The 16,531-nt window shown below is 37.1% G+C and overlaps 1 long non-coding RNA gene across 1 annotated transcript; it reads left to right on the top strand.

Moving 5' to 3' along the window:
• Positions 1 to 12,099: 12,099 nt before the first annotated feature.
• Positions 12,100 to 16,158, top strand: LOC136283595 (uncharacterized). The gene is made up of 4 exons (XR_010718872.1): positions 12,100 to 12,289; positions 13,002 to 14,428; positions 15,272 to 15,534; positions 15,870 to 16,158. It is a non-coding gene; the product is annotated as an uncharacterized lncRNA (long non-coding RNA).
• The last annotated feature ends 373 nt before the right edge of the window (positions 16,159 to 16,531 follow it).

Here is a 16,531-nt window from a genome sequence, read left to right as displayed (position 1 = left end):
AGTTTTCAAGAACACGAAAGAAGTACAAAGAAGCACGAGCCGAAGGCGAGTGCTTCTCGCACTTCCCTCGTGTTCGTAAAAATTTATAAGTGCTTGTATAACTCAACAATGCTCGGGTAAGAAGTTTATTATATCGTGTATAAAATGTATTGTGAAGTGCGCACGTACGTATCGATGACACAGGCTGCGTGCTTTATATCTCAACCGCGCACCCGTGTGACGTAAGGCGCGTGCTTTGAAGAAATAATAACGGAGCTCGCAGAGCGTAACCCCATAACTATACGAAATAGTAGTATGAACTCGTTCTGATCAATCACGGCGCGCGAAGTTCTCTGAACATTTTATAAACTCTCATAAAGCACGCTACAATAAGCCAATCAGAATCCCTTTTAGAATGGTTCAAATAATCTTATTGGCTGTACAAAAATATCAAACCATCAAAGTTCACACTCTGCGATAGTTTACAAACTTAAATGGTTCGGCAGGTCGAGTTTAACACTATTGCCTGAAGGTTTTTAGTATCTAAAACAGAGTCTGAAAGTGAAATGTTCGGTAAACTTTAGCTGAATTATGGCTCATAAAAACACGCGAGTTTTTTCACATGACAAGGTAGAAAACAAACAGTTCAAGGCGAGTGTTTTATGAATGAACGAGGGCCGAATTCACTGAAACATGAAGATCGCTCGAGATGACAGCGCCGTAAAACCAGGCAGCAGTGACTGACGTGGCCTTCCATTCAACGCATCGGAAAGGATATTAGGGCAACTTCTAAGTTGTTCACTCGATGAGGGGTTGATGTAGTTTCTGAGGCTTGCTTCACTGCGATGACCGGAGATCGCCATTATGAGCCAGCCGCGATGGACCTCAGCATGATCTCAGTCGCTCTGGCACCGTCATGATTAGTATGAATTTTAACAGTTAGGCCAGTTTGGTTATATTTTTCATCATTCATGTTTTGTTCTGTTTTGTTTTTGACTGACAAAACTTTATATACCATAGGAGTGTTCGCAGTGCTTGATTTCTATTACCGTATATAAGCTTACAATCTAACTGAGATTGAAAACCTTTAAAACTCGGACTGTCTATTTTGTTTTCTCTGAGGATTTTCGTCTCTGCTCACGTTTTAATAACGTAATTTACGGCGCCTGGCATGTTAACAAAGCTTGGTTTGGTTCTTCTTTTACTAGTTGCCGGCTGGTTTGTTCCGAAATTTCACTTTCAATTATCGAAAAGAAGCTAGAGAGAAGTCCCGGAAAAGATAGGACATTGTACAATTTGGCAGATGGTTTGAGAGCTTTACCTCAGCTCTATGCTCTATACTCTCATAGAGAACGCTCTTTCAACCAATGACAGCGCGCATCATATCCGAACTTTTGTTATAATTCGAAATAAGAAATGTCTCAATTCCGTTCAAACGGAAGAAACAATAAATATCGATTGAATGTATACAATGCATATAATACAAGCGCTTCGAGTAATTTTTCAGTAAAAACACTTTCCCAAATGTTTTCCCAACTTAAGGTGGCGGAAACAGTGGGCTATAGCTGTGGGCTATAGATTCAAAGCTATCAAAAACCAGCTTTCCCTCTTCGCAGTCCAACCAATTTCACACATGTGTCTACGGTATCAGAAATTCCTTGAAAAATTCTATTGCAACTTTTAGAATTTATTTTTTTTGCGTAGATAAGGTCTCGCTGCTGGGTAAATTTGAGGAAATTATATCTAGCCGTTTCGACATTATGCTACCGATAAATCTGTTAACTGCCGCGAGGTGTTTTGATAGTTTATGAAAAGAACTCTAAATTACATTATATTCGATAGATTACTTTTTTTTATCGTGGGAAAATAATTCAACATGTTGTCAGCTATTGGGCTAAATTTAAAACTATTTACTGGTGTCGATGAGAAACTACAGTGTCCCGAATTCGGAGAATTTTCCACACTTATGTTTATTGGATTAAGGGGGTAAGTCTCTAGAGAAACTGTGGTGCTGCGTTGGTGGAGACTATAACAAGGTAATTTAGTGTTATCAACTGAGTTGAAAACGTAAATTGGCCACTGTAAAGAGTTTAAAGGCAGACGTTTCGAGCATTAGCCCGTCAGAGAAGACTGCAGTAACCTAAAGATACACATCTGCGTGATCGGACCTTGCGTCAGTTCACCATCCACGTGTTATTCTTCCTCTGTCCCTTCATTTTCTGGTTTATCAAGGAATTCATTCCAAGCTTAAAGCATAGGGAAAGGTATGTCAAAGGTAAATGCAACATTTTCTGCCATCGACTGTGAGACATATTTCAGTGAAGGAGGTTGTGGTGCCGATTTCGTATTGAATATATTGTTGGGAGGAGGTGCGTCCGACATTGTAAATGCTTCAAGTGATAACGAAACTGGAGAGTTAAGATTGCAAAATAGCAGATTAGGACCGGGAAGAAATGAGAAACTTGCGTCACGTTTATGATCAAATGGAAGTCACGCAACCAAGTCACGGAATGGATGGCGTTACGGCTAACGACAGTTATTTTTTTAACATCGCCCTTGAATCAATCAGTTTTCTTTATTTATATCATCTGACCTATGTAAACAATCCGGGATACCAAGCCCCTGAAAGTAAAAATGGCGTCGGAAACGAATTTTATGGGAGGAACCGTCGACCCAGCTTTTACGATATCCTTTCTGCGTGACTATTAAGGCAAAAGTTCTATTCGCGATGAATACTACAAATCTTCAGCTTTTCGGGGATCAAAGAGAATGCCACATTCATCCAAAAGAGTGGCACAAAATGAGAAATGAGAGACCCCTGTTCGTAGCACGATGCTCGCAACCTACCAACAGCGTCTTCTTTCTCGGATGTGCCGGGTCGAAGTCTGGCTATTTCAGCCAATTTACTGTGTTTGTATGGAAGTGCAACATGACTCTTGTATGGGATTTACGTAATTTCTTGGGGATCAAAGACGAAACAAGTGTGAACCTCGAAATTTCGTCCAAAGCAACAACTCACTAGCACGATAACACAAGGATGCTCGCAAGTACGAAAATTATTTTCATTTGGTTAAAAATGTTTAATATTAGATCTTTGCCATACAAATCCTCAGGAGCTTTGGCCATTTTTAAAGGGCATGCTTGGCCGCCATGATGTCCAATATTTCGGCCCTTGCGAAATAACATCTTTTTAATTTCGTTGATTACGAAGGTAATAATTTATCATCTTTCTTTTTCTATGTGCTTATACGAGCTTTCAATATTGCTGATCCTAGTAGTAAGCAAGAAGCATGTCACATGCATATGAACGTAGAAATTGCCTGACTCACTGATAAGTCCCTGTGGCTCAGTGGCAAGGCACCAGAGTGCAGAATACGAAGGTTTGAGATTTGATTCCTCATGAGACTCAGAATTGGTTCTTTGTCCCACACATAACGAAAAAGCTACTTTCTTTAGCCTGCATTATATCTAAGTAGTAACGTTAATTATGCTATGTTCTATTGTCAACAAAAAGGAAGGCAAAGTAGTGTAAAACTATCACCTCTTTGTTAAATGCCGCGCACGCCACCCGGGTTTTCACTGGAAGACTAAAGTAGAACGACAACCCGCAAATATCACTGATTTTTCTTTTTAGTCCAGCGATTTAACTCGGCGTTATTCTTAATTCCTAAGAAGTATTTTCCCAAACGCCAATTCTTTCTTCTATTTTGTTTTAGGTTACGACTAAAACTAGATAGTTTTAAAACTATCACCTCTTTGTTAAAAGCCGCGCGCGCCGCCAGTGTTCTCACTGCAAGACTAAATTAGAACATTAACCTTTAAAGATCATTTTTAAATCTAACCACTTAAGTTGAGCGTTTTTTAATTCCTAAGTGGTATTTTCCCAAACACAAAATTTTCTTCTCTTTTCTTTACGTTACGAGAGTGAAAGCGTGATAGTATTAAGACTAGCGCTTCTTTGATAGGAGCCGCGCTATCAACCAATGCTTTCATTGTTTTAAGACTAAATTAGAACGACCACATCAATCCTTTTTTTCATTCCAACGGCTTAATCGGGCGATTTTTCCAGTTCAAAGTGCGAGTTTTCATAGACGAAGCTTTTTCTTTTCTTTCTTTTTCTACGAGTAAGGGAAGTTAGTTTTAAAATTCACAACTCTTGACCAAGTAAAACCATCGATAAAAGTTTCTAACTAAATTAGAACGACCAAATTGATCCTTTTTTTTAATCCAACGGCTTAATCGGGCGATTTTTTCCGGTCAAAAATGCAAGTTTTCATAGACGAACCTTTTTCTTTTCTTTCTTTTCTACGAGTTAGGCAAGTTAGTTTGAAAATTCAAAACTCTTGACCAAGTGAAACCATTGATAAAAGCTTCATCGTTTTGCGGCGTTGTGCTGCGCGCTATTATCAACTGATCCAAAGTACAGTATAAAGAATTCAGCATTTCCAGGTATCTTGTTTGGGGTTTATAACAGTAGTGAATTGTTGCTTTTTTTCCTCTCGTCCTCTTGCTGAGTGTAGTTCGTGAATGTTGTTAACAACAAAGCATCCTTATCGTGTTAATAAATTTATAATCAACTGGTTCGCTGATGAAAAAAATATAGTGAGAGATCAAGCATAGTGAAGGGCATTTTCTCCCTTAGGTACCCCTGTGTGAACAACACCCTCATGAGCAACTTTCCCAACCCCTCTCCCCAAGTGCCGCTAATTTGACACGCCGACAATTTTGCGACGATTTGAAATTCATCTTCGCCGAGTCTCGGCCCAATTTCCTCAGCGCAACAAACAACAAAAGGCTATTGTTTGAACTTGTGAAGTCGAATTTAACCCACAACAATGGCCCATTTCTTGATACGAATACTTAAAAATCACTGAAGGTTTTCTATCACAATTTTCACAAACTTTGAACCTTCCTTGTTGGTTTTTTTTTTCCAGTGGTAAAAATTTAAGTGCTCGTTTAGGGTACACTCACCTGATGTTTTTTGCACTCTGAACGATCATGAATAAATTTAAATTTTTGGGCTTAACATAGACCCGAGAATCCAAGTACAGCGAAAAGGACAACAAACACCCTCAAGGTCATCGTTGCAATCTTCTAGTAGATTCGTAGTCAATATCGAGAAAAATGTCTGATTGATTGTTACCCCAGCATCTAGCTTGCTTTTTATCCAATTGCTTCAGTGACAGTTTGGCAGTTTATTCCTGATCAAAGATGAGAACGACAAGGGCTCAATAAAGAAAAGGTTGTCATTTTACGCACATTTGTCAAATCGGGCAAATATTTGGTTGCAAGCAATGCAATAAGTTACGTACTCGTCATTTGTCTCTCAGCCGCTAAGAATTATCATATTTCATTGAACTCGGATGGAATGACTGAAATTAAGTCATGATGAACTTCAGGGCTCTGAGACACCTTGTAAGTGGAAACTATTTCAAGAGGGTCTTAATTGGGTAGACCGTTACCTATAAAATGGCAAGGAGATGTAGCCGAAAGCTGTAAAAATTGAAAACTTTTGACTATTAGTCGTAAAAAGAGTTAACTGTAAAATTTTTCCTGCCGCGATATATGTCTTGTCTTATTGCCAATGCGATTACTGTGGTTACACCTTTTATTTTGTTTCCGATCTGGCTCAGGTCCCACTGAACCGTATTCTGCTATCGGGAGTGTCTGCTTCTTGTACGTGGGGGTAAGTTGACAGACTGGTGAACATTTATTTTTTGGGATCTTCAGTTTCTTCATTCGGTGTATGAGTGATTCTCTCCTGAAAGGCATAATAAATTTTTAACGAGGTGGGAAGGGGAGATGCCAAATAACAAAAATTAGGCAAGAATCAAAATCGGAGAAGAACACCACTTTATTTCAGCATTGAACACAGATCTGATTGATTTTCTTGGTGTTAAGGCCATGAAGTTTGAGCCAGAGTCATCAGACCTACCGCCTTATGAACATCTGCGAGAAACCAGAAATCACTCGTTGTGGGCCCAACAGCAGCTCGTTCCGGAAACGTCCTCGTTGCTTGACTTTGATGGTACGAGCGAGCGAGAGAATGAAAGATGAAGATCGATCATTTAGTTTTCAAAATGACTGAAATGAATCTTTAACATTTCTGGTGGCCGCAACAGAAAGAAATTAACCTACGTACCACTAGCCGTAAAATGGCCAAAACTTTAACCGTTAGCTTTAAAAGCCTTTGTTCCATTGAGATCCTCTTTCAATGAACAATAAGCCATTTCCCTTTTACCTGGTGCGCTGTATTGGCAAGTAAAACTCAGAGCCTTGGGCTTTACACAAGCCTAAGTACTCCAACATTACTGACAAGAGAAGGAGTACAACAATCCTCAAAGCCATCGTTACGAATCAGAACTCGACTTTTTGAGACCTTAAGGAATTCTTTTACCCTATAAAACGACAGACACTTCCACTTTGATGGGGTTGATCCAATGCAAAGAACACCTGTGCTTTTTGGAGTTTCATTTTCACGAAATGTTTTTGATGTTTTTAAACGAAAAAATTTTTAGCCATCATTGTGTCATACAGAGGATAAAAGGCAATAAATAAAAATGTAGTTAAAGATGAGCCCTGTTAAGTAATTGAACAACATTGAGTGGGCTCATGGCCTTTGTTTTGGCTCTTAAGCTTAATGAGAATAACGGACAGGTAACCTCATATTTTTTCGCCCTCATATTTCGCTTTAACTCAGGCCTTTTAGCTTTTCAAAATTTTAATCTTATTCTTTATATTCATTCTACAATTTGTCATTTTTTCACTAGAAGTGAATTACCGATAGTACTATAAATTCACCTTTTCCCGATGGTTTAAGAAATAATACAAGTGTTCATCGCACCTTGGAGGCTCCGCAATATAAGAGTGAAGAGCAAGTGAAATTTACTTTCCCTAAAAGAGCTAGTTACTTCATTAAAAGGAAAAAGGTCTTTTATTAAAAAAAAGAAAGACAAAAAAAACAAAAAAAACAAAAAAAGAAACGGCATGAAAAACGAAAACAAAAAATTAAAATGCAATTGCCAATTTGGTTGTTAATATCAAGTGGTAGTTTTAAGCGAGTTTTTGTACTTTATGCGATCAGTTATGGCATAGAATGGCGTATTTTTTTTGTTTTTTGTTTTTTACGTTGCCCCCAGCTAGAGGAACCTGTATTTAGCGGTCAACCACCATTACCATGGGTGACCGCTTAATAGAGGCTCGACCATAGTATTATTCTCACAGATATTCACGTACAAATATATATATCTCCAGCTGAGAACGGCCACAGTCGTGGAAATTTCCTCATATCGTTACGTGAATTTTGCCATGCACCGTCTCATTTATAAATGGTTCACGCAACACCTCATAGAATTTTATTCGGCCTTACCAAAATATCAAAACCCTGGGAAGGACTACGCCTCAAGTCGTACAATATGCACTTTAAGTATATACCACACAAGTGAATAATGCTTTTAGCGCTGATTGTCGAGTTCGGAAGTGAATAGCAAGTACTATACAGCTCCGATTAGCTGATGAGACAAAATAACAGGACAAGAGTTGAATTTTCGAACATTTTTCGGTTCATTGAAAGAAATAAACTAATTCTTGGTATCTGTGTGGTATCCACTAAAACAATTATTCACCTCAGTGTCGTTGAAAGTGGTGGATATTTACCTTGCCGCTCTGTGGTTTTATAAATATCCACCTCTATTCAACTGCACTTCGGTGCATGAATGATTATTAAATAATGAAATTACAAACGAATGTGCCATTACGTTAATGGTGCAAATTTTTGTCGCTGGAAAATCCTCACTTAGTTCCTGCAGGAATTCTTTAGAATAATGAGATTTTAACGGATATTTTATGAAATACAACATATTTAGAGAGCAGAAGTATAATATAAGCGCAAAGATGATTTCCATTCTTTTTTTGTGAACTTGCTAATGACGAAAGGTGAAGCAATTAAACGCGATAACCGGGTGTTTTTCGTGTCTTAGAGACAAACGTATTTATTTGACATTCATTCTCAAGAACTTTGTACTCAAGGTCATATTCGCTGTGTGTCTAGCATAGAATGGCGCCATTCTATGTCATGAAACAGAGGTTTACGACCAAAAACGTTAGCATCGTTTTATTTTTGTTGCAGTTGCATCAAAGCCCGAATTCAACTTTAACGTATACTATGCAAACAAACTACAAACTCGCTGAGTCACGATTATCATATGTTTCAAAATTCTTATTAAAATATAAATGATTGAACTGTAAGGATGCTCTCAAAATTTACTCGAGTGTTAATATTTGCATTAGAGTCTAGGAAGATACCACTTAAAATGTTTGCCGCAGGCAAAATTTATTTTTGATCTTTCAACGCAAATGATTTGTGGAAAGGTGCTGTATAACATCAAATGTCTATTGAGGTTTTGTGAATCAGCTAGAGAAAATAAGAAATTAGCGCTGACTCAGATTCCAGCTCAGTTGAGATTAGAGATATTATTTAAACAACATTTATATTCTAGCACAACTGTTTCTAAGGATGTTCCAGAAGGAACTCTTTACACATTCATGAATTTGTAATTTAGCGATCAGCGCAAACCGTTCATCAAAACATCCTCAAATATATTCAAAATGGAAACAAGTTTTTTTCTTTTATTTTTCCGATGAACCTCCTCTTTCCTTTTTAATTAAGAAACAGGCTCTCTTGAGATAAAGTAGACTGCCATTGTTTTTGAATTGTAAGGGGAACCGTAAACTGAGACAAACAGATGTCTACCACGTTTACCCTCGATTATGGTTTTCAATCCACATTTCATGCTTTGGACACGAAAACAAATTCCTTCATGACAAATGCCCGATGAGTTCATGATGATGTCGATTAGCCCCCATAGACCAGAGGCAACATATTAACATCGGGATTCAGCAAGCAAGGTTTTAGAAATATCATGTTACTTTCATTTTCCCAAATGAAAATCTTTTCTTGTGCGTAAAAATGTGATGATGGGTGCTTCTCAGGCAAATTACACGTAAACGACTCGGGTCGATTAATTTTCATGTTGGTATTTTAAAAGGAAAAACCAAAATTTTTCTGCTTTCTAAATAACTACATGAATCATTAATCTCAATGAAAAGATGAAAAAATTTCTCACGCTGTATAAAAAAAAAACTTTCAAAACTATTCTAAATTTTGCTACGTTACGTACATTACCTCACCAATCATTTCATTCATGGGAAAATCTTGAAGGAAAACTTTGAAGGAAAAACCGAAATTCTCCTGCTTCCTTAATGGTTCCATAGGTTATTTATCATAATCAAAAGATGCACAATTTTCACTCGCTTTCAAAAACTTTCAAAAATACTCCAAATGTCATGTAAGTTAAATAGGTTACTTCACCATTTACGTCATTCATAGGAAAACCAAGAATTTTTGGATGCGAATTTTTTAATTAATGAAAACCACCGTCTAGGTTGTATACTAGTGAAACATCAATATATATGAACATGTACTGCAAAAAAAATAACTTTTAGCAAACAGATAGCAAAAAATTCAAAGAGACGTGCTAGAGTGATCATGATATACTATGGTTTAGCAGGGCGAATTGGGTCCATTACGGGTTACTTGCAAACAAACACCCTTTATAAAGATTCACTTCCAGTGGAGTTTCACCGTTTCATTTTGAGAACTAGCATTTATCATATATTTCCATTTTTGAACGAAAACACGATTAGTTTCAGCTACAACGCCAGGAGTTAAAGCCACAATATTGATAAAAGTGCTGTCATGTTCATGTTCATAAACATTTTCTCAGTCACTATTGTCAGTCTATCAGTATTAAATATACCACCAGTCATTTACCCAAGACAAAATAGAGAATCATCAAAAGAGAATCAGGATTTTTCAATTTCCTTAACGTCATGGAAATTTCTGACCACACATCAAAAATAAGATAGATATCGTATATTTTGACAACAATTGAAAGATTCAGATCATAAATGAAACGCATTCAACATTTCTTTTACTGAAATATTCAAAGAGGAATCTGCAATACGAGAATCTAGACATCAGTCTGAGAAAAAATCATGGGTCGATTATCCTGAGCTTTTTCGTCATCATTCTCTTGTTTCGAGCTACAGAATAAAATGATCCTCCCGTTTGGAAAATATTCATTTCCGGTGCCGCCCTCTCGTGAACGAATTCATATTATCTAGTATTCCATTGTTGCGCTATTTTACCATAATAGGTAAAAATTAGGTTGCTTATATCATTAATACGATTTTCAAAAAAGCTGAAGAAGGTATTTTAAAAACCAAGTGCCTGAATAATAAAAAAATATGAATAAAAAAGAATAAATCCCTCACTCGATGTTTTCAACATTAAATACGAGCACTATTTATTCTTTGCGCCTGGAAGGGACAAGAAAAAAAATTGTTGCGCTTATTATGCGTTAAACCATCAAATAAGGTGTATTATCATTCATGCTCGCTATAAAAGTATTCATCAAATCGAAAAATAACAAATGCAAGTCTGAATTAAAGATTACGATACAAAAAGTGACATACTAAAAAGAAGTAAAAAGAATGAGTATCCCGTGGGTTGAGTTGGAAAAATTGGCGCTCACTGAACTCTTTTTATCAAAGCATATGAAATGTCACAGGGATGTATTTGAGCTCGACGCCATCAAAAATAAAAAATGTTTTAAATTAAAACCTGTTCTGTAAACAGAAATAACTTTAATGTTTTGAGCGTGCTTCATGTTCAACAAAAATGATTTATCACTCTACAATAGGCCTCTTCAAACTCCTGCAATTTAAAGGTTCAATTTTCTATCGGAAGTTAGCTTTATTTCTTACTTTGACTACATAATTACCTACTAAATTCAAAACAAGAAAGACCAATTTACATATTATGCATTTTTTTAAAACAACTCTCCTGTCCGTAAAAAAGCTGTAACAGTATTCAGTCATGTCAATGCATTTGTTGAAATTTCACTCTGAACTTCTCGGCAGCCGTTGTGGAAGCTTCAAGTTTACCTTCGTTTGAAGCATCTGAAGTGCAACTGTAGACCGTTATTAGACGTTTTTAAAGAGAAAACGGTTTTTGCCTTTGACCCTGCGATTATCGTCCAATTTTTGCTTGTTTAACAAATATCAAGAGAAATGATAAATACTCTTTCCGGCCCCCTTAAATTAAAGGTGGTTTCAAGAATCGATTAGTACTCGCATCAAATTTCACGGCATTTTTAAAAAGACATTAACTAAGGTTGAAGGCTAATGACGACCGCCTGAGGCGACAAAGAGTCGTCGAGGCGGACAAAAAAGACTGTTAAGATTCTATTGGCTCTATTTACATTTCGAGGCCAAACCCAGAGTTAAAGCTAAATATAATTGAGGAAAAAGATGACGTTAGCTGTCCGCTATTCTCCAGGGACCAAAACAAATGCTATAAACCTATTCCATGCTGTAAAAGTACTTAACTTGACTCATCTACAAATATATTATAACTTATTATCTTTTATTCTCTAGATAACACAATGATGGCATCTACTTTAACATTAAAAAGCATTTAAAGAATATACGTGGTGAATAAAACACCAAGAGGTACAGGTGTATTGATCCACCTCATCAAAGTCCAAGTGTTTGCGTTTGCAAGAGTCATTTCAGAGGGTTGAAGAATTCCTTGATCGATCTCGGAAGCTCCAATTCTGATCCGTAACAATGGCTTTTAGGATTCTTGTTGCGTTTCTAGTCCTGTCAGTAATGTTGGAGAACTCAGGCTTGTGCAAGGCCCAAGGATTTGAGTGTGTTTTCTACTACTGCCCACCGGGTAAAGGAGAGGTAGGCAATTCTTACTAAGGCCATTATATTTCCAGTGAAGCAGTTTCCACCCGATGGAACATCATGACTTTATTTCAGTTATTCCAGCGGCAGTTAATGAGATTTTTCGTGAAAAAAAGTGTATAAATGATTGTTTTGGCGGCTGAGAGAAAATTACCGTGTTCGTAACTTTATGCTTGCGTTCAAATATTTGCACAATTTGACAAGTAGACGCGAACTACCAACTTTTCCGTAATTAAGTCCTTGTCGTAGGCGCCTTTGACTGATCTGAATAAACTGCCAAAAATATCACCCAGGCGACTGGATAAAATGCCAGCTGAGCCCTATTATCACAGTCAGACATTTTTTCTCGCTCGTGATCTACCTGATGATCGTAACGATGACCTTCAAGGTGTTTACGCTGCTTGTTTTCCTGTTCGCTTTGCTTGGATTCTCGGGCGTATCTCAGGCCCAAGATTATGGGTGTATAATGAGCCCTAAAAAGTGCAACATAAATGGGGTAAGTGTAATCGACCAAATCGAGTGCTAAAGCTATTGAATTCTCAGGGTTTTAGACATTTGTAGACGGTAATTCTCAGAAAAATCCCAGAAACTAGCAATGTTTGACACTTTTCTCCAATCGAAAAGAAAATAAAAAGCAACCGATAAAAAAAGGTCAAGGTCTGCACAGAAAGTAATGGAAAACATTCAATGATTGCGCTCTAGAATTGGAGAATCCTAGTAAAAGGACTTTCCTAAGTTACAGTAACTCCACTTGTAGTATTGTAGGCTTATAACAGATGTCTTTTGGAAGAATGGAAGATTTCTTTTGAAAGGAATCTTCTCAGTTGCAGTAACTCCACTTACATAGCATTCGACATACTGTAGGCTTATGTCAGATGTTTTTTCATTTTGTCACAAATGTGGTACAAAGAAACAATTCTAAGCCCCCATCAAAAATCGAACTTATGACCTTCGGGATCTGCGCTACAGTGCTCTATATCTAGAGCCTGTGCGGTGCGGAGCTAGGCCATTACAAGGTTCACGTGTCCTACATATGCTAAGATCAGCAATGTTGAGAGCTTTGTGTAAACAAATAGAATGAGGAAAATAGTAAATTATATGCATCGTTATAAATTTAGAAATATATTTTTTCGTCTTACTATGAGTGTGGGAGTTCCTGCGAGAAATCGCATCTTTGGAGGCTTCTTCATGATTCTCTTTCTTTACAGATACGAAATGACCCGGATCTTTCACCGCAGATCCCTCTAAACGAGTACAGACGAAACAAGTTGTCGCGTTTAGAAGAATTCCTGCGAAACAAACGAAACCGCTTTGTTGATGATGTCATGCTGAATGAGGAATAGCCATGTTGTACCAATCTTGTCAAAAGAAAAGGAACCGTGCCGCTCGTTAAGGAAGACTTTATATAATTTAAAGCTAAATTTAAGACACATCAAGCTGGTAAACAAGTCTCAAAAATGAATAAAGAGGAAAAAAAATACATTTATTTCATTTCTCTAAGGACATCCTCAAGTTTGGAAAATTTAACTTGAATCAATTAACTCTCTCTAAGAAGTCATCTTTGAGAAAACTTCAAGAGGAATAAATGCTTGCTGATTACTTTATTCTAATTTCTTTGGACTCTTGGACAGGTGAATTTATTGCAAATGACTAACAAAGATTGTCATTACTTTCGAAGATCTTCGAAGAAATGAACGAAGCTTTTTTCGTTCCAGAAAAAAATATAAAAGATTGAGCATGTTTGGAGCTGGAAGATGTGTAGAGCAACAGTAATACCATTAAAAGAGTAGTTAACAGAGAAATACAGGCACAGCTTATTCGGAAAGAACCGAATTATAAACAATTTGATCCAAGAAAAAGATTCTTCGAATAGCGCTTTCTGGAAAATGAAATATTTAATGTAGCTCAGCTTCTAGAACGGTCTTAACCTTTAAGCATTAAAGCTCGGGTCGTCATGGAGACAACAAAAATCGAGCTCTCGTAATTTTCCCATTTTCAACTTGAGCTTATTCCAAAGACAACCGATAGAGGCAAAATAAAATTTACTCCGCATGCAAGAGAAAATAATTTTACCTCTTTGTAGAGAAGGTGATGGAATAACGTCTGCAGGTGCTGACTGAACAACTCATATTTTTGAATATTCTACAGCTTTTCATTTATATTTACCAAAAAAAAAAAATAAGAGACAATTACTCCCTACTTCTAAAATGCTCGCCCCATGCAGGTAAGGTTCAAATTAGTTAAATTCTATTCTATACTTATGTCAAAGAAGAGGGAAATATATTCACTAGCATTTTCCCTTCATGAAAATGATGAATCAATCATATTTCACCCGGCCGGTGTCATTTGGTTATAAAAAAATGCCCGCTTCATCAAAATTCATAACACATTTAGAAGTGATGGCTGCCATCGATTAGCATGTGTATACATTTAACAGAGGTGGACTCGCACAGCATTCTTAAGAAATAGGTTCATTAGCAACTGATACAGCAACACACTAAAGGTTGGACACAGCATAAACTTAATCACACCCAGTTTTGTTAATAATAAACTTCAAAGCAGATAAGAGAGTTTTATTTCGGAGCCACTTATAGTCCTAATTAAAACGCCAGCACGTTCTACCAAGAATAAAGGGGTAAGTTTCTAAAGAAACTGTGATGCTGCGTCGGTGGGAGAGTATAGCAGGTAATTTAGTGTTAACAACTGGGTTGAAAACGTAAATTAGCCACCGTAGAGGGTAAAAAAGCTGACGTTTCGAGCGTTAGCCCTTCGTCAGAGCGATACGAAGGGCTAACGCTCGAAACGTCAGCTTTTTTACCCTCTACGGTGGCTAATTTGCGTTTTCAACCCAGTTGTTAACACTAAATTACCCGTTCTACCGAGAAGATTGTTTCCTCGCCGGGGTTTATCGAGCTAATAAGCTTTAAGAAAGATCTGCGGTAATTGTTCAACACTCGAAATTGCGCTTAAAGGCTCGATTTTTCACCGGCTTAATCAGTTAATCAAGAAGTCTCTTCATTTATTATTCAAGGTGACCTTTAATGGCTCTTTGAAGGCAGCTTCTATTAACTAAACTATAGGGAATCCTTAAGAATTCTTTACTGAAGCCTAGTTTTCAAACATTTGGCACTTCTGAGCCATTAAAAATATAAGTAGGATAAATGAAACGAAATCAACATACTAAATTTGACACTTTCCATGGTTTCAAGTTAATTTCTAGCGGTGGACAGAAATTCGGTACTACTGTTGCTAACAGGAAGATTCACAAGTTTATTGTCTTGTTGCAGTTGGTAATTAAAATTTTCTCACGATGCCTTCCGGCTGATCATAAGTAACACCTCTAATTTCTAATGCACCTTTCGCCTTTAGGGGACCACGGCAGTATTTTAAAATATTGTGTGGCATCGGCCTTTTATGACGTAATGCTTGTAATCAACCGTAATAATGAGTCGGTCACGATTATAATATGCATCAGCAGGTGTCTCCGCCACGAGTTCTAATCAATGACTGGTTGAATTAACGATCGTTGGCGCCACCGCTTTTTATGACTCACACATAAATAAAACCGTGAAAAGCTCGTGTGAAGGCAAAAGCGAAGATTTCCCCGAGGTGACAACAGATCCAAACATGGTGTCTAGGTTGTTCTTTGCTCTTTTAGTTCTGTCTGTGGTATTAGAGTTCTCAAGTCGATGTGAAGCTCAAGGCAAATATATATGCATGTTCATGACATGTAAGCGTGAGGTATGTCACATGACAAAAGTAGAGTTTTTAAGGTTCTTTTTATCTGTTGTAGATGCGTGATTCTTCTAGTCTTCACAATTTCTGAGCTAGTAGCTCACCCATCCAGTTCGCCCTAACTAAATAATACGCCATTTTTTTTACTGAAAATTGTAAACACTTGATCTACTATGCCATCGCTCTACTAGAATATTAGACAGGGCAAAGATTAACTTATACCTAAAACAGCAAACGAAAAAAATTATTTTCTTCTGCCTGGTTTGAACTAATATTTACACAAGGATTGAGATAAACGTTTGCGGTCGCCTGATCTCTGACTTATGTTGTTTTTCTTCCAGGAATTGGAGAATCCTCAGGCCTCATTGGCCGATGATAACCCAGTCCCTTTGAACGAGTACAGACGAAATAAGCTGATGCGATTATCAAAACTGCTTCATGAAAAACGAAACTTATTTGACGATGTTCAGTCAGATGAGCGATGATGATGGATCTTCCATAACAGAAACTTACATGCGTATCTTAATTTGAATTGGAGATTTATCCCAGATTAATTTGTAACGATACTTATGAAAATTGTACATGTTACAGATTATATACTTCTATCAATAAAGGTAAAAAAATAATTCACGTTTGGTTTCAATTTTTGGTTCGTTTAATGCAGCATTGCGATTTACGGAGCCGTTCAGTTCTATCTCAGAATATAAAACGTTGTCATTTACCAAACTGTAAAATAGACGTGAAGAAAGAAAAAGAAAAAGAAAAAAAAACATCAAAAGAGAAGGAAGAAAAATAAGCTTGGGAACGAGTATTTAGAAAAGCGGGCATACATCGTTTTCTGCAATGACTGCCACTGCATTTCCTTTTAGTACTGAAACTATCCTTACAATTTTTTCCCCAGATTGAGAGCTGACGACTTTTTGTCTCCGCGTAAGATTTAGGAAAAACAAATCCTTCCGGAAGGCACTAGTAATCTGAAAATAAGCAGTTAAAAGCCTAAAAT

The sequence above is a fragment of the Pocillopora verrucosa genome, chromosome 9 (assembly GCF_036669915.1).
Source record: "Pocillopora verrucosa isolate sample1 chromosome 9, ASM3666991v2, whole genome shotgun sequence".
Taxonomy (NCBI): domain Eukaryota; kingdom Metazoa; phylum Cnidaria; class Anthozoa; order Scleractinia; family Pocilloporidae; genus Pocillopora; species Pocillopora verrucosa.
This window is presented reverse-complemented; position numbering and strand designations above follow the sequence as displayed.